Source organism: Protopterus annectens, chromosome 1.part1 (genome assembly GCF_019279795.1).
Source record: "Protopterus annectens isolate FY-2018-M chromosome 1.part1, PAN1.0, whole genome shotgun sequence".
NCBI lineage: Eukaryota > Metazoa > Chordata > Ceratodontiformes > Protopteridae > Protopterus > Protopterus annectens.
This window is the reverse complement of record NC_056726.1, coordinates 1,601,100,622-1,601,126,230: the sequence shown is the minus strand read 5'-3', so window position 1 is coordinate 1,601,126,230 and position 25,609 is coordinate 1,601,100,622. Positions and strand designations below refer to the sequence as shown.

Genomic DNA, 25,609 nt, shown 5'->3' with positions numbered 1-25,609 from the left:
ATAATCACATAAACACTTTCTGTAATCACTTATGTATTATAGATTCTGTCGATCCACTGCATCTTAATCTGCCAGACTTTACTGGGACATTCCCACTAAAGACAGGACACACACAGAACTTGTCAAAAGTCAGTGCAACAGAATTCATGATGCACCTCATATAAGCTAACTTGGGAGAGGGGCTGTTTTGTATATTTAGTATATATTTTTCCCAAATAGAATCAGAAACCAGCTACTCGTAGCCTCAGCTGGGACTGTGCAATGAGTCATGCAATGTCTAGTAACCTGGTACTTGGACTGTCAGAAGCTCTCCTTTAAAACATATGTGACAGCAGTTAAATCCACATTACCTGTGTCTTGGCATGTTACATTGTAAGTACATTTCCATTAAATTATTTGAATTAAATTTGCATTTTACTAGTTGCCTGAGTCAACCTATGCATTAGCATACACATTCCTATTACATAAGAAACTGATATTTCTATGGCACAGAGGGACTGCTAGACCAGCAAAGTTTCCCATTTTCCTAATTCATATAATAAGATACAGAACCAGTTTAACAAAAAAACTTGTTTTCCCATCATTCATAAAAATTATGTTAGCTCATCTTGTCTAATTTCATTAGTGAGTATGGCTTGTGCTGGAATTGCTGTTATCTACTTATACCATATACAAATCTTCTCATTATCCAGTTTATTTCAAAGTGCTCTTTAAGCTTCTTATTTGTTGAAATCTGCAACCTATTTTTACTGTTGCTTACTACTGAATATGGCACCAAAGTGCTACTAATTTTACTGAGGAAATCTTTAACAATGCGACCACTAGGTGGCTCTGTCAGCAGAACTTAATGGCTTAAGCTTCTTCTTCTTTCAGCTTTTCCCGGTTAGGGTCGCCACAGCAGATCACCTGTCTGCTCATGATTGGCAGTGGAGTTTTACGGTGTTGAGTTGTCAGCCCGGCTCCCAACCTTCCACGGAAGGCACACACATGCACACACTCATGCTTAAGGCCAATTTAGAGTGTCCAATCCACCTACAGCATGTCTTTGGGATGTGGGAGGAAACCGTAGCACCTGGAGGAAACCCACGTGACCACAGGGAGGACATGCAGACTCTGCACAGAAGGCATCACAGCTGAGGACTGAACCAGAGAACTTCTTGCTGTGAGGCGGGAATGCTAACCACTGCACCACTGCAGCCACCCCATCTTAATGGCTTAAGCAATGATTGAAAATTACAGCCTGACATGGCATGGATCCAAAACACTGCGGTCAACCATGTCAGTCTTCTCATCACTTATCAGCACAGACAAGCCTTTTATTCCTATTGACATTGATTTTAAACTTCTGATTGTCTCAAGAGTAGCATGACACATATATCGCGGGTTCCTATTATGTGATCGCAGACACATTCTGTCGAATACATCTTGATCGAACGTAAAAGAACAAAAAGGCAAATAGCGAAGCAGCTTTTAAGCAAATTCTTTCCCTGGGAAAGAATTCACTTGGCCACTTCCGTTACTTTGCCATTTTCGACACTGTAGTGTGATCTCGGAGTTAGTATATTTAAGTAGGGGGGTGTGGGGGGGTGAAGCCCCCACTCTATGTAATGTTTTAAAGGTTTTTTTTAGTTTTTTTTTTTTGGAGCAGCAATTTTTTAATCGCTGTTCTGAGGTTTCCACATTGTAAGCTTTCGCTTACATGGGGTCGATTAATCATCATTCTCTTTTTTAAGTGTTCAATGATGTAATATAAACCCAATATCGCATTCAATTTCCTGTCATCAGCATTAGAAAAGCACACCTTTGTTGGTTTCATGAGAATTTGACTGTTACATTCATGACTGCTAGAGCAAATACAAAAAGGTTCAAAGTCTGCACTTTGCATAGTATACATATGACCTGACTTTGCATAATATTCAAATGCACTGAAAAACATTACAGCACAGAAGGTTAAGACTATGAACCCCTAAAACTAACTACTTGCTACCTAACTCCATTTTCTCACTCCCATCAGCAACACTTACTTTTCTAATTATATTGTCTACTGTACACTTATACTTTTATCTTGTAAATATTTTTTGCATTGCAAATACTTTTTGCATTTGAATTACCTTACTTTACTGTATATATATATATATATATATATATATATATATATATATATATATATTCTGCTACTAGAATACAACTGTATAACACTGTTGACTTCAATATTGATATATAAGTTCTTGGTAGTATAGCCATTGTAATCTTTAACTTTGTTATATCACTCGATATGTTGCCAACTGGCTTACTGACAGAACCCAGACTGTAAAAGTAGCCAACTCCAAATCCAGTTCCAGACAAGTGAAGTTCCTCAGGGTTCAGTCCTGGGACTGCTCTTGTTTGGCATCTACTTCTCTGAAGTACAGGCTAACAATAAAGGACTCTGGCTAACAAGGTTTGCAGATGACTGCAAACTGGGGAGCTATCATTGAATCCCCAAATGATATGGATATTGTACAAAACGGCCTAACAGAAACATATGCTTGGTGCCAGAGCCATGGGCTCAAGCTTAATGCCAAAAATGTATAGTTATCCCCTTTAGGAAAAAACATGTACCCATGAATTACCACATAGATGGCAGTACACTTAACACCGAAAGTGTGATAAGAGACTTAGGGACACAGGTTGATGGTGGTCTCACCTTCGATCACTACATCACCACAACAGTCAGGAAATCTTTCTATGTGGCACACCTCATCACTAAGGGCTTTTCATCCAGAAAAAAGGAGGTCATTGTCCCACTGTACTTATCCCTCATTAGACCCATTATAGAGTACAACGTCCCATTTGGTATGTACCTCACAAGACATCTGCAACAGCTAGAAAGGCCACAGAAATACCTCACTAAATGAATCACAGGCCTAAAGCAGATGCCCTATGCTGACCGTCTAAAAAAACTCCAGCTATACTCTGTGGCATATCGTCTACTCAGAGGCGATCTCTGCTTAACATACAAGGCCATGTCAAACCCTGAGCTGTTGGACATGCTCCACTTAAAGAAATCCCAATCCCTCAGAGCCACATGGTCTAGGGATATAAACCTTGTCATCACAATAAACAAAACATGCTGGAGGGATAGGTCCCTGACCCAGAGACTTCCCATACTCTGGAATAGACTGCCCATACATGTCAAGCAGAGCACCTCTTTGGCCCTCTTCAAAAGGAACCTTGACAATTGAATGGGAGATAGGAAATTCACCCCAGGGGATCATGTCAGTCACCCTGCTAGACAGGGGTCCAGGAAGGTAAATATTGTGGGAAAAATATCTAGGGAATTGTTATGGCTATGCTTGTATAGGCCCTACAGCTGATAGCCTAGTACCATCCTATGAAGCTATGAACTACATTATAACGGGAGCTTTTCTCCTCGTGTCTCCACTGAAAATGGGCCATTGGCCATTGGCTCAGTTGGACCAACCCGGTTAACAAACAACAATAAATATATAAAAAATAAATAAAAAGCTTTATTTTTTTAGGTAAATACTAGGCTAGCAGCCTGCAGACTATTACAAGCCTAGCCAATAACCAGAGATCAGATTTTAACCTTGTATCTGTGAAATAAAAACCTTAACCATTACGTCATTCCCACCCCCTAAATATTTTCACTAAGGAGAATTTTATAGGTTCATGGGTGTATATTAATCTAACAAATAGTAAGGCTCTTAAAAGCCCAGATGTGCAACCCAAATGTGACCAACAAATCTGATTTATATTTGAATTATAGTGGGTTATTTACTGACTGTGGCTCTTATCTATCAGAAACATAGGAGCCAGACCAGAAGTGAAAATCTGTTGGATAAGCTACCCCCACCTGTAGTCACATATGCTCTCATAATAGTAAGTCATTGCTGGATTCAAACAGCTAAGTCCACAATCTAGAAAACATAGTATCAACTACCAATGCCACAAGAGAAGTCTTTTTTGCCTTTGTGTTTTATTGTTTCCAGTTTTCATTAATATACTGTTCAGCCTTTGAGTTCCCATTTAACTATATAGCTAGGTTAGCCCTAAAAGTCACCATGCCTGTGAGTGTGTGTGTGTGTGTGTGTGTGTGTGTGTGTGTGTGTGTGTGTGTGTGTGTGTGTGTGTGTGTGTGTGTGTGTGTGTAATTTTATAATTTTATACACACACATCTATGCAGACAAAGTTACAGAATATTCTAATAACTTCCTATTTACACACAATATTGTTTTATATAATATACTTCTTTAAGTTTGCTTTAACAGACCACATAAAGGCAGTATCTTAAAGCGTCTAAACCAAATCATAAAAGCATGAAATAATTTCATGAAGGTTTTTGACCAGAACAAAATAATGATGTTGTGAATAGGAAGGGATCATAAGAAAACCACATTAGATCTTAGTAGAAAACATCCATTAGATATTGCCACAAAGCTTATCACTCTGCCTCACATTCACAAATCACATACTGATATTATTATTATTATCATTGTTAATACTAAAATGCTAAACTCCACAGATAACGTAGCACTGAAGTACTACAGTGAACAGGTTGCATAGCCCAAAGTATGCTATCAAAATCACCTTCTTAACATTAAGAACTATTCCCAAATCATGAGGGTAACATGTACCATTACATTATAGGTGTGTACTAGGTTAATGGCCCTGGAACCTTTACAAGCCTAGCCCATAGGATAATCATGCCATCATGCCACTTGACATTAGTTCCCAGTGCCTCTGTTGAGTAGAGCCACTGGAGTGATCCCTGGGGTGAATTTTCTATTTCCCATCCACTCATCAAGATTTCTCTTGAAGACGGCCAGTGAGGTGCTCTGTTAGATATGTATGGGAAGTTTATTCCACAATGCTATGGAAACACTGGGGATTGAACCCAGGACCTCATATATGCAAAGTGTATGCTCTACCACTGAGCTACATCCCTTACTTATGACTGGCTTCAGAAGCACTTTAGTCTGCATGCTTGCTCCTGAGTTTTAAAATGATTCTGTATCAAGAGTATTTAATCCACTTCTAAGAAGAACAAATGGAATGAAACTGAGTACAGATAGTACAATTGTAATGGCAACAAATGGGAGAAATCAGAAGAAGCTGAGAATTGAGTTAGGAGGGAAGACAGTGCAACAGGTTACCAGCTTCACGTATGTGGTAGAGGTGGCTGAGGAGAAGGGAAGTCTGAATGATATACATATATTGGTATGTACATCTACTATATATATATATGTATAAATATGTATAGAGAGAGAGAGAGAGAGAGAAGCACACATGCACATACTTTATAAATATATATATATATATATATATATATATATATATATATATATATATATATATATATATATATATATAAAGAGAGAGAAAGAGAGAGACAGGCAGACAGAGAGGCTTAAACACTATATATATATATATATATATATATATATATATATATATATATATATATATATATATATATATATGTATGTATAGATGTATCAATATAAATATAAAATGTGTGTATGTATCTATGTACGTATGGGAGTGGTTTCCAGTAACTTTGTCAAATGGTACTTTGGCCGACCTCTGTTTAATCAACACAATTTGGTTGTTAGACATGCAACATTGACAATCTCTGGGTAGAGAATATATTCTTTTCCTTTTGTGGGGACTGTGTGATCTTGAAGTTAAAATATAATATATAATTAGTAAGGGGTGTAAGAGATGCAGAGCCCCACCTTGGGGGTACAAGGGGGCTTGCCCCTGGCAAAAAACAATGCTTTCCTTATGTTTTTTTTTAAGTTTTGCATGTACCAAGATTAATTCTTGGCGCATGCATTGTAGGGTGTCGATGTGCATAATGTCAATCAATTTGTTTCAACATTATGCACGTCAACATAAATGGTACTCGAATAATTTATATATATATATATATATATATATATATATATATATATATATATATATATGTCTGCTAAATTAGATTGACTGAAACAAATGTTGCTGTCACTCTAATTGGCAAAGAGACTAGATGGCATAATGGCTAAGGTCTTTGCCTCTCATGCAAAAGGTACATGGTTTTATCTTGATCTCAAGCCAATGTCTCCATGGACTTTGCATGTTCTCCCTGTGTTCTGGAGATGAATTTATAGATCAACCCTTTTTGGCATCATCTGTGATGCACATTATCCTCTAGATAGGAGATCACAGGCAACACACTGTGCTGTGGCAGGACTAGCCACTCAACAGTGTAATAACTGGCTCTAGGTGATATGGTCATGTTGACTAATGTATCCAAAAATGGGCATAGATGTTTGCCAATGATAAGTGGTTTGAGGCCCCAGCCTACTCCAACCTGCACCAGGAACCCATGCTGATGGTGGGAGGGGCATATGTGTTCTTACTGGCCAGTGGGTGCCTGCCATGTCCAGTTGCCCAGCTCTGTTAAGTGGAAGCTGGACGTAAAACTATTCAACCTGCTAAACATGAACTAGTGATTGCTACACTCAATGTAGGTTCCTTGACAGGTTGGACCTAGGAAGTGGATGGCATGATGGAAAGGAGGCTGGATATCCTATCTATTTAGGATCCAAGATGGAAAGACAGTGTAGCAAAGCCACTTGGCTTGGGATTCAGAGTCTACTACTCAGGATGAGGACAATCTAGAAACAGTGTAGGAACTGTGGTGCGGGATAGTGTTCAGAAGACAATGAGGGATGTCATCACTCATGGTGGACAACTCCATTGTAAGGATTCGGCACTATACATGATCTCAGCTCTACTTCCTCTCTATCTCAAATCTTCTTAAGCAAATTGCCGTCTGTCTTTCTGCACATGTTCAAACCACAGTACTCTGTTCTGTTTGACCTTTTCTGCAGTTGGAGTGGTTTTAGCTTCTGGTCTGCTATCCTCATTTTTTCATCTGCCTTGCAATTTGCATTCTACCACCTATTGCAGGCACTTCATCTCCATTACCTCTAGCTTCCTCATCTAATCTGCCTTTACTTCTCTGGTTTCTGTAGCATACAGTAATACTAGTCAGATCAATGTTTTGTACACCTTACTTTTCAGCTTCTTTGGCATTCTTCTGTCATACACTATACCTAACACTCTGTGCCAGTTGGCTGCAGCCCCTCTTATTCTAGCTTTGATTTCCTCAGTCAGACTTTCCTTTTCCTCAACCATCCCTACCAGATACTTGAAGCAATTAATCTGTTCCATTTTCCCTTCTATCTCAGTTTCGATTTCTTCTGATTTTCCCCATTCCCCTGTCCTTTGCTGAGGTTTTTCTCAGAGGCTGCTTGCAATGCTACATCAGTTGCATACAGCATCTTTGTTGATCTGTCCCCTCTGACCTGTTTGCTAATGCAGTCCATTACTAGTATGAACAGCAGTGGGCTCAGAGGTGAAATCTGATGCACACCCACTCCCACTGGGAACCCTGTGAGACTGAGCACTGTACTTGAGTCATTGGATCCTTCTACATAGTTTGCACTAATTCTACCTATGTTTCTGGGATTTTGAACCACCTCAGCACTGCCCAAATTACCTTTCTTGGGACCTTGGCATATGCTTTCTCCAACTTTAGGAATGCCCAGTTGGACTCTTTCCTTGTTTCTAGCTTCTTCTCAAGTATCTGATTGGTTCAGTTTGCTTCCTCATTTGAATCTGAACTGCTCATCTCCCATCTTACTTTCTAATTGTATGCATATTTGTTTATCAATCACCCTCTCCAGAACTTTCATGCAACGTGAAAGGAGTTTGATACCTCTGTACTGCCCACAGTTGTGAATGTCCCCTTTATTCTTGAACACTGGCACTAGTATGCTTATTCTCCAGTCATCTGGGATATGCCTTTCTCTCCATACTTCTGTGAGTACCCTCAGGAGCCATTTCTCTCCTATCTCACCCAACATCTTTACCATATCTGCTGTGACCTCATCTGAGCCTGCTACTTTCCCTGACTTCATTAGTGCTGTTCTTACTTCTTCTAGGGTGGGCTCCTCCTCTTCTGTTATTGAAGGCTGTGTCTGGGGCAGTACAACTTCTGGAAGCTGCTAGAAGTACTCCTTCCATCGGCCTTTGATGTCTTGTGGACTGGTCAGCTTGTTGTTGCTGGTGTCCCTTATAAAGGGTGTCTGAATATCTTCTTCATCTGTCTGTCTTTGCCTTGCAACCTGATATAGTTTCTTTGTGCCATCTACAGAGTCACTTTCTAGAAGCTGGTAGAGTGCCTCTATAGGCTTGTTCTTTGCTATAGCAACTCCTTTCTTAGTCTCTTGGTTAGCCAACCAGTATTCCTTCCTAGTCTGGTTCATCTTTACTATCTCCCACTTTTTCCTGCACTCCTTCCTTTTGATGACTTTCTGGACTTCTGCATTCCATTAGTAGTTTTCCTTATGTATCTTATTTCCATACCTGGATTGACTGCATATCTGTTCTATAGTCCTCACACATGCTGTTCCAAGGCACTGCTTTTCTTCTTCTTCTGCTCCATTTATTTCATCTTCTTCTTCTTTTTCTTCTTGAGGTGCTAGAGCCATGAGTAATTCCATGTACTCAATGAAAACAGGCACATCAGATCAGCAAGAAATGTTTAATGTCACTCCACGGACAAACCGCACAGTACAAAAACAATAACGCTACTACAGTTCTCAGCGCGTTTTCGTCGACATACACTTCATCAGAAAAACTAAACAGTGCTCAGTATGTGAAATTTAAACGTCAGTTGTTGTTTGAATCTACCAATAATGTCTCATAATTAATTAAAATGTTTATAAATTCAATTAACACCCTCATTGTTAAAAATCACAGATTTCTTGTCAGAATCGAAAAATAAATACATAAAATACATACTAGTCAGGTGTTTTATACAATAGTTCAATAAGTTTAAATACTTAAAAGAACATTAAAACTTTAAAAAGGTAACCCTAAATATATGTATGTAAATATTTAAATACCTAGAGGTCTCAACACAAGTAATACAATATCACCCTCTACTGGTGAATCAAATAATTTACATAGAAAATAACAGTTAAAATGTGTATAAATATAAACTATATGCTTTAAAATAACAGTTTAATTAGTACATAAAAAAATATATGTACCTGTTTACAAAATGTTTGAAAACATATGGAAATTATATATATAAATATATATATATATATATATATATATATATATATATACATATATATATATATATATATATATATATATATATATATATATATATACAACTTATATATAGGTGAGTAATTATAACTTAGCTGATCTCAATTTTAATACAGGTTTTAAAGAAATCATTTCATTCAAACCTTGATAGCTACTAGCTTCAAGGGTTAACTGCCAAAATAGCTCTTTGTATTCTAAACAAGTCTCCCAAGGTCCACCCTTTGGATCTGGGGGTACTACCTCTATGACGAAGAATAGGAATTTAGCTGATTTACATGTTAAAATGTGTTTAAACTGCATTTTTTATATTTTCCTTCCTTACATCATATAAATGCTCATATACCCTTTGTCTCAGCTTTCTCTCGGTTTTGCCAATGTAAAAGGAGTCACAGACCTCACAGGTCACCATATATACCAAACCACAAGTATTGCAGTTTGCAAACCCTTTTGTGATAATTTTACCTCTACCTTTCAAAAATATATTCTCTCCTTCCCTAATATTAACACAAAAATGACAATTTCCACATTTATGTGTACCTTTCTTGTTGGAGAGATGTGCAACCTGTTTTCCACCCTCCAATATGTTCTTAATATTACGTCCTTTTTTGAATACCAATTTTAAGGGTTCTTCAAAATTCATATTCAAATCTGAAAAACTGGCAAACCTATTCCACTCATCATTAATAATGTTTTTGACTATATTGGTCTCGCCATTAAAGTTAATAGTCAAAGCTGAGTGATAATGTTTTCCATCTACTGGAGAGTTAATTTTAGTATTGGTGGTACTGAGAATTTTTGTTGAGTTCATAGGTTCATAGTTTAGTACTAAGCTAACTGCCCTTGTGAGCCATTTTAAGCCTAGCCAGTTATCCCTTGTGAGACTCAAACCCTGCACCTTAACCATTAAGCCACCCTCCCAACCCCAACTTCGCCAAGATAGGCAAAAACCTGGTGGTCCTTGCTTTTTTAACTTCTTATATCAGCCTCTTTAGCAAATCATCATGGTAACCTCTTTCTCTAAACATGTTTGCAATGCGTTCACATTCTGTTTAAAAATCTATCTCATCTGAGGTCATCCTGATAGCTCTTACTAGCTGGCCCTTGGCAATTGCATTCTTTTGATAAGGGGGATGGGAGCTGGAATAGTGCAAGTAAGTATTAGAAAAGGTCTCCTTCCTGTGTATTTTAGATGTCAGCCCCTGACTTGTTTTCTGTATGCACACATCTAAAAAACTAAGTTGGGAACTGTCTAATTTGTAAGTAAACTTTAAAAATTCAGTAGTACTTGAGGCATATTCATAAAACTCAAGAAATTGATCAGCAGTACCATTACAAAAAAGACAAATGTCATCCAAAAAACGACCGTAATAATTCCAATAAAATTTAAAATGGGAATTTAACACAAATTTGTTTTCCCAACTAAGTAGTATAATGTTAGCATATATGGGGGCACAATGTGCGCCCATTGCTATACCCTTTAATTGTATGTAATACTCACCCTGAAAGTATATAAAATTATTTTTCAAAACTAAATCCATAAGAATCAAACAGGTACGAAACTTGTTGTAAGAAATGGAATTTTTACTCTCCAAAAATTGTTCAAACCATAAAAGACCTGTTTCATGAGGAATACAGGTAAATAAATCTACCACATCCAGAGAAATAAAAAATGGGGTAGTAGTTTGTTGTATGGCGTCAATGTGTTTCAAAAAAACCAAGAATCTTTTAAAATGTTAGAATGTTCCATTACAAAGGGCTTCAGATGAAAGTCAATGTATTTAGCTAAGGGTGCTGTCAAAGAGCCCTTCTTCTGTAACAATGGGTCTAAGAGGTGGGTCCAGGTGGTTCTTGTGGACCTTGGGTATACCAAAAATAGAAGGAATTTTTGGTTTCTCAATGTATAAATAATTGTAAGTTTCTAAGTCAATGAGCACCTCAAGAAGTAAGTCGTTTAAACATATTGAAACTTTCCTTTTCGCAATGTTGAACTCATTCAAGGACACTCTTTCATATGTATTTTCATCATTCAACATATTTAACATTATAACTTCATAATCTATTTGGTCCATCAGAACCACCCCTCGCCCTTTATCTGGCTTCATGACTCTGAGATTCTTGTCTACTCTACAAGATTCAAGGATGTTGAATTCATCCTTTGTGAGATTGGGGGGTACTTTATTGTATTTGAGCTCCTCTCTGAGACGCTTCTCTAAAAAATTTTCAAGATTTTTAAGCTGTGGGTGTAATGGTGGGTTAAATGTACTCTTTTTCTTTAAAGTACTAATACTCTTTTATCTAGACCATTAAAACGTACCTCGAAATTCTTTTGTCTCACAAACATTTTAACAGCCACCAATAAATCTACCATGTTGGCTTTGACCCTAGGAATATACTTGTAGTAATATTAAGAACATATTGGAGGGTGGAAAACAGGTCGCACATCTCTCCAACAAGAAAGGTACACATAAATGTGGAAATTGTGATTACTGTGTTAATATTAGGGAAGGAGAGAATATATTTTTGAAAAGTAGAGGTAAAATTATCACCACAAAAGGGTTTGCAAACTGCAATACTTGTGGTTTGGTATATATGGTGACCTGTGAGGTCTGTGACTCCTTTTACATTGGCAAAACCGAGAGAAAGCTGAGACAAAGGGTATATGAGCATTTATATGAGGTAAGGAAGGAAAATATATAAAAATGCATTGTTTAAACACACTTTAACATGTAAATCAGCTAAATTCTTATTCTTCGTTATAGAGGTAGTTCCCCCAGATCCCAGGGGTGGACCTTGGGACACTTGTTTAGAATACAAAGAGCTATTTTGGCAGTTAAACCTTGAAGCTAGTAGCTATCCAGGTTTGAATGAAATGATTTCTTTAAAACCTGTATTAAAATTGAGATCAGCTACGTTATAATTACTCACCTATATATAAGTTGTGTATATATATATATATATTTTTTTATATATATAATTTCCATATGTTTTCAAACATTTTGTAAACAGGTACACATATATTTTTTTGTACTAATTAAACTGTTATTTTAAAGCATATAATATATATTTATACACATTTTAACTGTTATTTTCTATGTAAATTATTTGATTCACCAGTAGAGGGTGATATTGTATTATTTGTGTTGAGAACTCTATGTATTTAAATATTTGAGATCCCTAACCGTGAAAAGCCCAAAGACACAACAACATACATACATTTAGGGTTACCTTTTTAAAGTTTTAATGTTCTTTTAAGTATTTAAACTTATTGAACTATTGTATAAAACACCTGACTAGTATGTATTTTATGTATTTATTTTTCGATTCTGACAAGAAATCTGATTTTTAACAATGAGGGTATTAATTGAATTTATAAACATTTTAATTAATTATGAGACATTATTGGTAGATTCAAACAACAGCTGACACTTAAATTTCACATACAGAGCACTGTTTAGTTTTTCTGATGAAGTGTATGTCGACGAAAACGCGCTGAGAACTGTAGTAGCGTTATTGTTTTTGTACTGTGTGGTTTGTTTGTGGAGTGACATTAAACATTTCTTGCTGATCTGCTGTGCCTGTTTTTGTTGGTTACTAGTGTGAGGTTGGGCACATCGACCATTTTATTTTTAATTCCTTGTACTGTTGTGCTTTCTCTCCAGTCAACTTCAGGGTCTTCTGCACTGCTTGTATCCGATTGTAAACAGCCAGTGGTTTATGCTGTGGGTCAACTGTTTCACCGGGAATGACTTTGCACTCACTGATTCTACCCTCGTGCTCTTTCCTTACTAGAAGGATGTCTACCTGAGCTGCATGTTGGCCACTCTTGAATGGGATCATGTGACTGTCTGTCTTTCTGAAGCATGTGCTCGCTACTATGAATCCATTTGCCAAGTAGAAGTCTAGAATTGCTTCTTCTTTATTCCTGTTGTTCCACCCATGTAGACCCAGGCATTCCACATATCCTGTTCAATCTGTCCAGATATGTACATTCAGGTGGCCCATTATCAACATCAATTCATGTTGTCCTGCCTTATTTAGTAGGTCCTGCAACTGCTGTCTGAATGCACTCTTCTCTTCTCTTTGAAGCCACGCCCTCACCAGAGTTCGCACACCGTTTCTAAACTGTCCTCCTCCTGAGTAGTAGACCCTGGATTCAAGCCAAGTGGCTTTGCTGCACTGCCCTTCCATCTTGTCTCCTGGATACATAGGACGTCCATCCTCCTCCTTACCATCATATCATCCACTTACAAGTTCCATCCTGTCAGTGAACTTCCATTGAGTGTAGCAATTCTTAGTTCATGTTTGGCAAGTTGATTGCTTTTACTCTACAGAGCTATAGCAGGTAAACCATCCTAGGCAGCTTGACATCAGCCAGCCATTAGCTTATTGACCCAGGGCAAATGGGCTTTATGGCAGGCACACATTGTTCATTAGGGGCACATACACCCCTCCCACCATTAGCATGGTCATAGGTTGGAGTTGTCTGGGTCCTCAACCCACTTATCACTGGCAAATACCCATGCCAATTTTTCAATGCAACCAAATCACCTAGAGCCATATTTTTACACGATCGAGTGGTTAGCCCTGCCATGGCACACAGTCTGTGAGCCACGTTCTCCTCCTGAAGATAGGACAACATGGCACACAGTCTGCAAGCCATGTTCTCCTATCTTCAAGATACTGCTCAAAATGCTCAAAATTGTTGCTCTATACAATCCTTCCCTTATAGAATCTGTGCTGCTGCCGCTGCCCACAGCTCCATTCCTGGATGAGTTTGAGATGAAAATGCTCACCTTGTTTGTCAGAGGTGGGAGGAACCCCAGAGACACAGAAAGAACATGCAAGCTCCAAATAAGCATTTCCCAGAGGTCAAAATTAAACCTTGTACCATGTGCAAAGGGGAAGACCTTAATCATTATGTCATCTGGTCTCTACGACCCATATCATAATCATGTTGGTTTTATGAAAAGTAGTCTGTCTATCCAATCTGGTTGATTTCTTTGAAAAGGTTACTGAAGCCTGCAAGAGGGTCTAAGTGCCCATACTGTATATCTGGACTAGGACAAGGTGTTCAATATTCTACATGCATATGTTACAGATAAACTCACCTAGCTAAATATCAACCCTTACATTAGTCATTTGCTTGCTGTCTGGCTCACTGACAGAATCCACATGATAAATGTTGGGAAACTCACCCCCATACAAAAAAGTATCACAAGTAGTACCAGGGCTCTATTGTGGGGCCTTTTCCTCCATGGCATCTGTGTGCCATGTAGAAGCTAAAATTCCCACCATATGGAAAATATCCTATGTAATCCCACTTCACAAAGGAGGCAGCTCTACTGAATTCTCCAATTATAGGCCAATAGCTATACTCTCTCCACTTGCAAAGATTATGGAAAAATGTATTCATAGACAACTCATGCACCACCTAATCCAGAATCACCTTATGACAGACACTCAGCATGGCTTCCGTCCTCATCACAGCACTACTTCAGCCCTCCTAGCCTTTCCCAACACCATAAACCATAATTGCAACAATAATTATATATCCTCAGCCCTCTTTTTGGATCTTTCCAAGGCATTCAATATGGTTGATCACCAACTTTTAATCCACACCCTGCAAACATTCTGTCTAGATACTGGAGCCCTCCAGTAGTTTCAATCCTACCTGAATGGTCGACAGCAGGCTATCCTCTGGCAGAACAAACTCTCTAACCTTCTACCTAACACCCTTGGAGTACCACAAGGCTCTATACTAGGGCCCTTGCTGTTCTCCATCTTCATTAATGACCTTTATACTGTCATCCCAAAAGTCAGCTGTATCCAATATGCTGATGATTCTACTCTGATTTGCTCAGCCACATCTCCAGTAGAGTTATGGTCAGCTACCCTGACCACCTTTAATACAATAGAAAACTGGCTTTCTGAACATTGTCTGATCCTAAATCCCAAAAAAACTAAAATGCTGTTATTTTCACCAACACGTAGGTCTACCGCTTTCACCTTTACCATAAAATCAGATGATGGCACAATAATCTCCCCTGACCCATCTACAAAACTATTAGGTGTCATCATAGACAATAATCTAAAATTTGATCTACATGTTAACCAAACTATCAAAACCATCAATAAAAAACTAGGGTCACTTTACAGAATAAAAGCCTTCCTAGCCCCTCCAGCTAAAATTGCCATAGCTCGCTCTCACCTTCTTTCAACCCTTCTGTATACATCCCCTCTACTCTCGAATTTAAACAAGACTGTCCTTAACAAACTCTCAATTTGCTACAACCACATTGCCAGGTTTGCCACTGGGCTGCCTTTTAGGACACATCATTGCATCAATCTAAATCAGCTTGGGTGGCTTGAACTACCCAGCCTAATCCAGTATAACCAACTGATTATGGCCTATAAAATCCTCTATAACCTGGACAATACTCCTGCACTTAAAAATATTATCACCCCCTATAACAATCCTAGACCGCTTTGATCCTCTAACAAACTACTAATTCAGACTAGCAAAATTAATATCACAGCCGGTGATTCTCTCTTTGCAAACTCTGTAAGTAGATCCTGGAACTCTCTTCCAGCTGATATTACCTTACTTTCCACCTTAGGTCAATTTAAAACTAGACTCAAACAACATTTGTCACTTGACTGGCTATGTCAATGTATCAAGCCTGGCTAACTCTCTCTAGAATGTGTAAAAATCTGTTAACCAGTTTACTGTGTAATTTAATTTAATCCTGACTTGTGCTCAGGATTAACTGTAACCTGTGGAACTTGTTTAACTTGCTTACTTATGTAATCTCTGTAAATAGTCTGTTTGTAATATGTAATGCTGGTATTATGTAATGCTGTATCTGCTTACCCTTGGAGCTTTTCTCCCTGGGCCTCCACTGAAAATGGACATGCATCCAGTTGGACTATCCTGGTCAACAAATGTAAAATAAAAAATAAAAATAAAATCTTAAATGTGAAGAAAAGTCAAGGGTTCATGGTTGACAAAGTATGAAGATGACGTCACTCATGACTGTTGTTAACTCCCCTTCTGAGACTCAGATGCTCCAACAAGTGTTTGATCAGACCAGTGCCTGCTGTAATAACCATGGGCTCATCCTCAATGCCAAAAAATGTAGTATTGTTCTTTTTGGGAAACTGAGCATCCCTGGTTCATACCACATCAAGGAAATCCCATCTAAATTGACACAGTCATTCAACATTGGGGTATGTGGAAAATGAACTTGGTTTTGATCACTGTGTGTATGTCTTGTAAATAGTTAGGGTGTCATTCTATTTAGCATATTTAATGTCTCTAGGGGCATTTCTTCCGGGTACAAGGAAGTCATAGTTTCACTATATATGTCCTTCATTAGATCTCATTGAATACAATGTCCCATTCATCATGTATCTCTCTAAACATCTAACACAACTTGAAGGTCCACCAAGATTACTAACAAAAAATTGAAGGGCTAAGTGCCCTCAGATACAGTAGCAGTTTAACAGACCACTCCTTATACTCCATTTCTTATGGACTCTGGCATGCCGATCTCAGTCTGGCTTTTTGTTCAGTGAAAGACCCTGCCTTTTTGATATTCTTTACCTCCAAAGAATTGGTTGGTACAAGGAATTCTCACACAAGAAAATATAACCTCTCTCATCATATTAATAATAACTTATTTAGGTCATAAGCTTGGTGCTAGTCTGTGAAACAATGACCCTATAACAAAGAGCTCCATTTATACATTCCAAAAAAAAGTTTTTAAAGCATGAATTCTGATAGTAAAGCACTGCAGTGTGGACAGAAAATGTACTTTTTGCATAGCAGAATGTAACTAAGAAAATCACTAAATCAATGCCAGCAGTGACATTTTTAAACTGAAATTTAAGTCTGTATCTGGATCTACTGAAATCTGGTATTGGAGACAAGCAGAAAACAAGCAGTTTAGGTGCCTATATGAAAACATGAGCGAAAGCTTCATTACCTGACAGCCTGCACTGGCTCATAACTCTAGAAGTGACAAATGGCAGCCATATCAAATTACTGCAAGAACAGATCTCCCCATATGCATAGTTGATGTGTAGATGACACGCAGACCAGATTCAAAGTGTTTGGGTACTGAAAGGCATACAGCCCACTGAAAAGTAATTGGATTTTCACAGAATTAAGGATGACTAATGCCATACCCACAGGTAGGATACTTGCCCAATATTGTACTCCAAGAAGGACTAATGACCAATGCAGTATCCCAAGAAAGACAGATGAAAAGATATGTAACTATGAGGGCTAGACACAAAACAAGCTTGTGGACTGATTTTATACCCTAAAGGTAACGGATGATGAGTGTCATACATGAGAAGGATGGCTGATCAATACTACACCCAAGAAGAAAGGAAAGCCAATTCCATACTATAAACATTCCAATGTTTGTGTCACTGAGCTCAAGCTGGGACCCTCTTTAAGGAATTGAATTTGCTTGTGAATTTACTGTAACTTTGGCCTGAGGGCCAAATAGCATGTTTAGTAACTAATTTAGTAATATTTAATTCATTCATTCATTCATTCATTCATTCATTCATTCAGACATTTGCATTTAACTAGGAAAAATATGACTGAACTTTCAGCCCCTTTTTTTCACAGAGTCCTAGTAGACATTCACCACATATATCATTAACAAAGGCACATAATATAAACAATAGAGAAGTACAAATACTTAAGATCCATAAACCGTTTAAACAATAATACACTCCTCCCCAAAGCAAGTCTCATCAATGACTAATAACAAAGCAAGTCTCATCAATGACTAATAACAAGGCTTTTAACTGTCCATTGTTTTCACATAATATCTGATTCCCAAAACAAGACAGACACCTTTCTATGCACATTCCTGATATGTGATAGTGAAGCAAATGAAAGGTATAGTAGTCCTAGTAATGAATTTCAACTCATAGTGCATAGAAACATGCACTGCCCCTAGTAAACCATATTATGTAACTGTCCTGGGTTTTCACAGAAAGTATATCTCTACTCTTCTGTGTACCACTCTGATGTAAAACTGTGTTGAAAGAGAAACAAGAAATTGTGACAGTAGTGTATTCAGTTTGATGCATTATACACATCCCCACCAAGTCATGGAAATGTTCATTTCACTGTGATCACCCAAATATACTTTTCCTTTCATTTACAGAATGCTCTCCCAAGCAGATAGACCTTTCTAGTGATCACTTGCGTGATTGTCAAAAGTAGTATAAATAATTGCTAAAGTAATTTATTTACACTGTATCCCAGACCAAGCTCCACAATATATATAATTATACTGAATTGTGCTGTGATGAAATGATCGCAGATAAATCAGGATTTTTTACCAGCATACTGTAAAACAAAAAAAAAATACCTGCAAGAGAAAATGATCCTTACATTTTGGAGAACCTGCTAGTCTCAGCATTCCATAGTCAAATGACTAGAGATTACAGGGAAAACACTGAGCAGTGAGAATGCTGCCCATATCCTATTACTATGTCACAGGGGTGAAGGTGAAAATCCATGGTAGTGAAAAGTGTGACCTTTAACTTATGGGTTCCATTTCCCATTCATTTTAATGCAAAGCTGCAAGGTAATTATTTGACTAGAATAAGTACTGCATTAACCAAATAATTACCCCACTGGTGTCCTCTAAAGACTTCAGGCAGATTTAAAAATATGCAGTAAGTAAATGTTATTGCAGCACCTGGACTTATGTACTTTTATTGTGATGCCAAGATAATTCGTCACCCCATGTAAAACAGAAACAAACCAAAACACATTAATGAAAAAATCAAAATGACTTCATAACAAAGCAATCTCAGACCCTGCAGCTCCACTGGAGTAACCTGCAAGCAATGACTTCATAACAAAGCAATCTCAGACCCCGCAGCTCCACTGGAGTAACATGCAAGCAATGACTTCATAACAAAGCAATCTCAGACCCCACAGCTCCACTGGAGTAACCTGCAAGCAATGACTTCATAACAAAGCAATCTCAGACCCCGCAGCTCCACTGGAGTAACCTGCAAGCAATGACTTCATAACAAAGCAATCTCAGACCCCGCAGCTCCACTGGAGTAACCTGCAAGCAATGACTTCATAACAAAGCAATCTCAGACCCCGCAGCTCCACTGGAGTAACCTGCAAGCAATGACTTCATAACAAAGCAATCTCAGACCCCGCAGCTCCACTGGAGTAACCTGCAAGCAATGACTTCATAACAAAGCAATCTCAGACCCCGCAGCTCCACTGGAGTAACCTGCAAGCAATGACTTCATAACAAAGCAATCTCAGACCCGCAGCTCCACTGGAGTAACCTGCAAGCAATGACTTCATAACAAAGCAATCTCAGACCCGCAGCTCCACTGGAGTAACCTGCAAGCAATGACTTCATAACAAAGCAATCTCAGACCCCGCAGCTCCACTGGAGTAACCTGCAAGCAATGACTTCATAACAAAGCAATCTCAGACCCCGCAGCTCCACTGGAGTAACCTGCAAGCAATGACTTCATAACAAAGCAATCTCAAACCCCGCAGCTCCACTGGAGTAACCTGCAAGCAATGACTTCATAACAAAGCAATCTCTGACCCCGCAGCTCCACTGGAGTAACCTGCAAGCAATGACTTCATAACAAAGCAATCTCAGACCCCGCAGCTCCACTGGAGTAGCCTGCAAGCAATGACTTCATAACAAAGCAATCTCAGACCCCGCAGCTCCACTGGAGTAACCTGCAAGCAATGACTTCATAACAAGGCAATCTCAGACCCCGCAGCTCCACTGGAGTAACCTGCAAGTGCAACCTCAACCTGGTCTGTGACATCAATAGGACTTGTGGGCGGGACACATTTGTGTCCCAGAGATTCCCCCTTCTGTGGAATAGACTCCCTCTCCATGTCAAGCAGAGTACCTTATTAACCCTTTTTAAACGCAACCTGGATAACTGGATTGGGAACAGAAAACACACTCCTGGGATTCCACCTCTGTCCCTGATGGACAGGGGCATTGGGTACTGACTTGTTGGAACATGGGCTAAATTCTTAGCTAGGCTTGTAAGGGCTTCAGGGCCAATAGCCTAGTAACTTCCTATAAACCTATGATCCTATACCTCTTATTCACTAATGTCATGCTTTGACTCCAACTGTGTGTAAATATGTGAGTGCATATGTGTGTGTCTATCTGTCTTTCTGTCTGTGTATGGACAAAAAGATAGACAATGTCTTGCTACTATTACTGCGTACACTTTTTATGTTTTATTTTTTTATTTTTATTTTACATTTGTTGACCGGGCTAGTCTAGCTGGATATATGTCCATTTTCAGTAGAGGCCCGGGGAGAAAAGCTCCACAAAGTTAAGTACAGTAGAACAAGACAAAAACAAAGATAGGTACAGCATCATTAATGCTTAAGACAGGGCAATTGAAAAGAGGTAGTACATGAAAACATTCAACTACATAGAAAACACACTTAATCATATAAAGTGGAAAAATACACAATTTTTTTTTTTTTTTTTTTTGCAACAGACAGTGAAATACATCCATGTTAATGAGAGGCATAGATTATAGGAAGTTTGGTGGAAGAAAAGGTAAGGGAGGTGGAAAAAGAGTTAATCAGGGTTAGTGCAAGAGCAAAGCCAGTGTTTGTTGAGATACATTTTTAGCTGTGTTTTAAAAAGTGGAAGAGAGGACAAAGAAAGGATTACTGAGGTAGGTTTATTCCATATTTTGCCAATTGAGTTGGAAAAGAGACAGTCACCTGCAGAATTATTGGGTTTGGTTATATTTATCAATAGTTTGTTGGAAGAGCGTAAATGTTTCAGGTTATTGTATTTTGTTCACTCTTGTTTGTACTTTGCTGCTTTTGTTCAACAATGCGACATAAAAGTACACCATAAGAAGAGATTCCTGGCACAGAACCACAGCAGAGGAACACAATCAGCAAAGGAACTCCAACAAGACTGCAAAAACAGCTTTACTGACCAACGGTAAGCACTTTCACAATCTCAACAGATCGCTTCTTCAGACTATTTCAAAAGCACTCTACAACACATTTAAATACTTAGAAACATGTTAAAAAAACAATCAAATGCTAGTGTGACTACAGACAAGGACCAATCAACTGCTGACAAATAATAAGCCCTATTTTATAACAATATGCTGCTACAAGCTATACAACTGTACTAAAAATACAGATAGAAGCACACAGTAAAAACAGTAAATATTAAACACAAATAAAATATAAGAAGTATATAAAACTTCTACATAATTATTTCTTAAGCTTCCTTTCCTTTAATGCAGGTTTAAGTGAAACATAATCATTTAAACCTGACCCTTTATGTGCTGATAGCAGCAAAATCCATCTAAGTTCTTTGCGTTCTGTTTTATTAACCAGATCGCCTTTCCTAATTCCCTCTTTAGCTTCGTCTTTAGCCAAAAACTTGAACCAATGACTGTGTCCCTGCACAAGCATATGTTAAGCAATCACAAGCAGTTGACTGGTCAAGAAAGCAACAGCAAATAAATGATTTTCTCACCACTTTTTCTGTCACACATATAAAGTCGTTATTAACAAACCTGTTTTGGCACTTCATGTATACAACAACAGTAGATTACAAATGGCAGCTGTACAAGGCAAGCCAATCATAAAGGCAGACATGTCCTGTGTTTAGAGCAGATCTTAGAAAGCATAGTGTCAGAGATAAAGTAATAGCATACACCTAGCTGTACCCTCTAATACACACCTGCATGCCTCAGTAACCTCACAGTGCATTACACTGCAGCATCCATCATCTTGGTATGCTGGATAAGAAAGATGCACTTGTTTCTTTGTTAGGCTTTGTCAGTTCCAGAGAACATAACGTGTGTGTGTGTGTGTGTGTGTGTGTGTGTGTGTGTGTGTGTGTGTGTGTGTGTGTGTGTGTGTGTGTGTGTGTGTGTGTATATAACTGGGTAGGAGTTTTAGGGTTAGATTTTAGGTTCTGGCTGGATTTAGGCCATGTTGTTTTATAGGCTTGGGTGTGAGGATGGTAAGTAGAAATGGGAGGTCAGGCTAGTGAGATTTCGAGCACCTGCTCTTTCAAGTAAGTTGTAGCAAGTGGGTGTATTGTGAGCTAATTGCAGGGAAGCACACATAGCTGACCCTTGTTTTTAACTGTAACATTGCTTCATTGTTCTCAAAAACTCAGTTCTTGAAGTACATACTTAGTGTCTTTATTCCTTTCAAAATCAGACAATGGCTTAGAGCAGTGACACATTCCAAACATTGTGCTTTAGGAGCAGTGGAAGTTAAAGCCTTCTGGATCACTTCCTCTCCAATAAAGTCACCCACGAAATGCACTCACCATTAAATCTGGTCACATTCAACTAACTCCAAAAAAAAATTTAGATGTGACTTGGCAACTGTAAATACTCTGTTCTTTGCAGGCTGCAAAGTTGGCATGTTCTAATGGTGCTACTAGCCACATAAGGAAAATAAAAAGTGGTATATATGATTTCACACTAAAAGTGAAAAAGTGGGATGGCCATGTAAATGAGACCACCTGATCAGAACATGAAAGATGGACAGCAGAAAATGTTTATTTTACATGAGAGAGCAAAACCTTCCATATCCTCCGCATATTAGAATATGCTCTTTGCATCCCTAATTTATTATAATTAACTTTAAGTTTGCTACATATGGAAAGAAAAGACATTTACCTCGTTGCAGTGACTACTTTTTGCAGCTCATCTTTTCACTTTTGATTGAATAAGAAAATGCTCAAAACTTTTACTTTTCCTGTGTTCATTTTTAAATGACTTATTGCTTCATGAAGGTTTGCCAAGATGGTAGCAGACAGCTGCCAATAGATGTTTTTGGTTGGTATCATTCATTTGAATTGTTACTTCTACCACTTTGTGATTCTTTAGTTTGCATTGCCATTTGGAATAGGCACCTGATTCATTTGGATTTGATATTTGCTCTGGTTGCTGATTAGTTTTGGCAATGTGTGAACTGCCTGGGTTTTGGTATTTTTCATGGCTATTGTTTTACTGACTGTGCCTTATTCTTTTGAGCTATCATAGCATTTGGATGGCTGGTAGCATGCTGAAGTACACTGGGGCAGCTTTTATGGCGAAATGCTTCAGCTGAATATTATTATCCTGCAGCTGGGCACTTGGGTTCATTACTATCAGTTCCTCGCTTTTATTGTGTCATTGCAGCTAAGCATTCTGGTGAAAGATTAGAATCAGTGTGGCAGTCGGGGTGAACAAATGGATATCAGTATTATAGCTACATTAGAGTAGAGTGCTCTTGGGATAAATTGAGCCGGCATTCAAGTGAATGATCTAAATCAAAAGCTTTTTTTCTGTTTCTGCACAATTTTGTTCTTTATGTAATGGCTATATTATAATTATACTTAAAGCATTTCTTAAAAGGAATATATAGTCAGTGTAATTTAGATGGATTTGTCATACATTTACTATACCTGAAGCCAGTTTGAAAGACTTCACAGCTTAAGACATCCAAGGAACACTGGGTTGCTTTAATATGATGCTTTAATATTATGTTTAAATGTTTGTTTGAATTTTTACTATTTATTTCCCTAATTTATTGACACAAAGCATGTATTAATAATAATTCTACTTTATTTTGGTTATGAAATCATAATCATGTCTAAGCCACATTCTGTACTGTGCTGAGGAAATGAGCACCTAAGTAAACAAAGTTATGTGTTGTAAGAAATTCCTTCTGTATTGCATAGTTTATAAACAAAAGAATTGCGTCTAGATTTAGGAATGTCATTGTTCCCCTTTAATCAGTTGTCATTAGGTCAGTCATTGAATATAATACCCCCTTTGGCATGTATGTGTCCAGACATATGCAACAATTGGAACACACACAGAGATACCTTACTAAAAGGATACAAGGCCTAAACAACATGTCCTACATGGACTAACTCAAAGCCCTGTCACTATACTCAGTATCTTATAGACTGTTGAGAGGGGACCTATGTCTGGCATACAAGGCATCCTCCGACCATTTACTGATGGATTTACTGCAAGTCAAATGGCATCAGAAAGATTCAGCCTAGGGATCTAAACCTCTTTTCTACAACATCGACAGAGTGGTTTGGAGGGACAGGTATATTTTGCAGAGGTTACTGCTGCTGTGGAACAGACTCCACATCCATAAAAAAACAAAGTTCTTCCCTGTCCATTTTCAAGTACAGCTCAGATTTATGGATAGGAAACAAAACAATTACCCCAGGACTGCCCCCCTACTACTGATGTGCAGATGCAGCTCCTTAATGCTTTATTACATGTGTGGGTCCCCTCAAATTATCTATGGTATGATCCCAGTTATTCTCATTATGGGTAATATATAATTGTCGATGATGGGATGGCAATCTATAACCAAATGGGATAGATTATTTCAGCAGAAAAAGGGAAAGTTTCTAGCTCAGTACTTACCTATGAACCTATAAACCATTGTGCTTTGAATAGCTGAAGGGCAATACAGATCTGTAGTACCAGCATCTATCAAATTTGCAGTCAACAATAAGTGTGTGACAAGCTACAGCAGCTCCCAAATGGAACATTTTTAATTGTTTTGATCTCGGCTCTGCTGCAAAATATTGCTCTTTTATTAGTAACCACTGAAGTCAGCTGAAATAGTGGCATTCTGTGATCATTAAGTAAGAGCTCAGTAGGTGTATTATCAAGTAGACCCAAAGTCACACACAGACACACACACATACACACACACACACACACACACACACACACACACACACACACAGATAGAAAGCTAGATAGATAGATATGTCCAGGGCATCCTAGTGTCAGAGACTAATAATCACCCAGATCCTGGATTAGCCCATTTGTAGCCCATTGCCCACCACTGTAGTCACATTTAGGTCAGTATGGTGAGATACCTGCATATCTGACCAAATCAGTATTTCTTGAGGGAAGGGTGATAGCCAAAGGTCCAGACAGCAATCAGGGTCTTTATGTTACTAATGGTGAGGACATTTGTGTTATACCTTAATGGTAAAATATGCATACAGTGTTCAGTGCTAATAATGCTAGTAGGTATGCCTGTTCATAATCCAGCAAGCATGCGTCCAGGAAAAAGGGGCTCTGTATCTCCCAAAGTCTACCCTTGATTCTTTATTATACCTGGTGATGGTTTCCTGCATGCACCAGAGGGTGCTTCTATGGTGGGATTAGTCCACATGTTATCCCCTGAAGAAGCAGAGTGGACCATCACCTGATTCATCCTTCTATTACTAAATGACTCTCCCACCCCTACATCTGAAGTCGAACCCATATCAATAACTGGACAAGAAGAACTGTACTGTGTATCAACAGTCTGGCTAACGCCTCCTTCACTGGCAACAGTTTATTCTTTTTGTAATACCAAAATAAGCAAAAT

At 38.3% G+C, this 25,609-nt stretch overlaps 1 protein-coding gene across 1 annotated transcript in view; it reads right to left on the bottom strand.

The window, feature by feature from the left end:
- LOC122811583 (uncharacterized protein YBL113C-like) overlaps positions 1-25,609 on the bottom strand; it is a 994,203-nt gene that overhangs the window by 967,506 nt on the left and 1,088 nt on the right. The window lies entirely within an intron of this gene.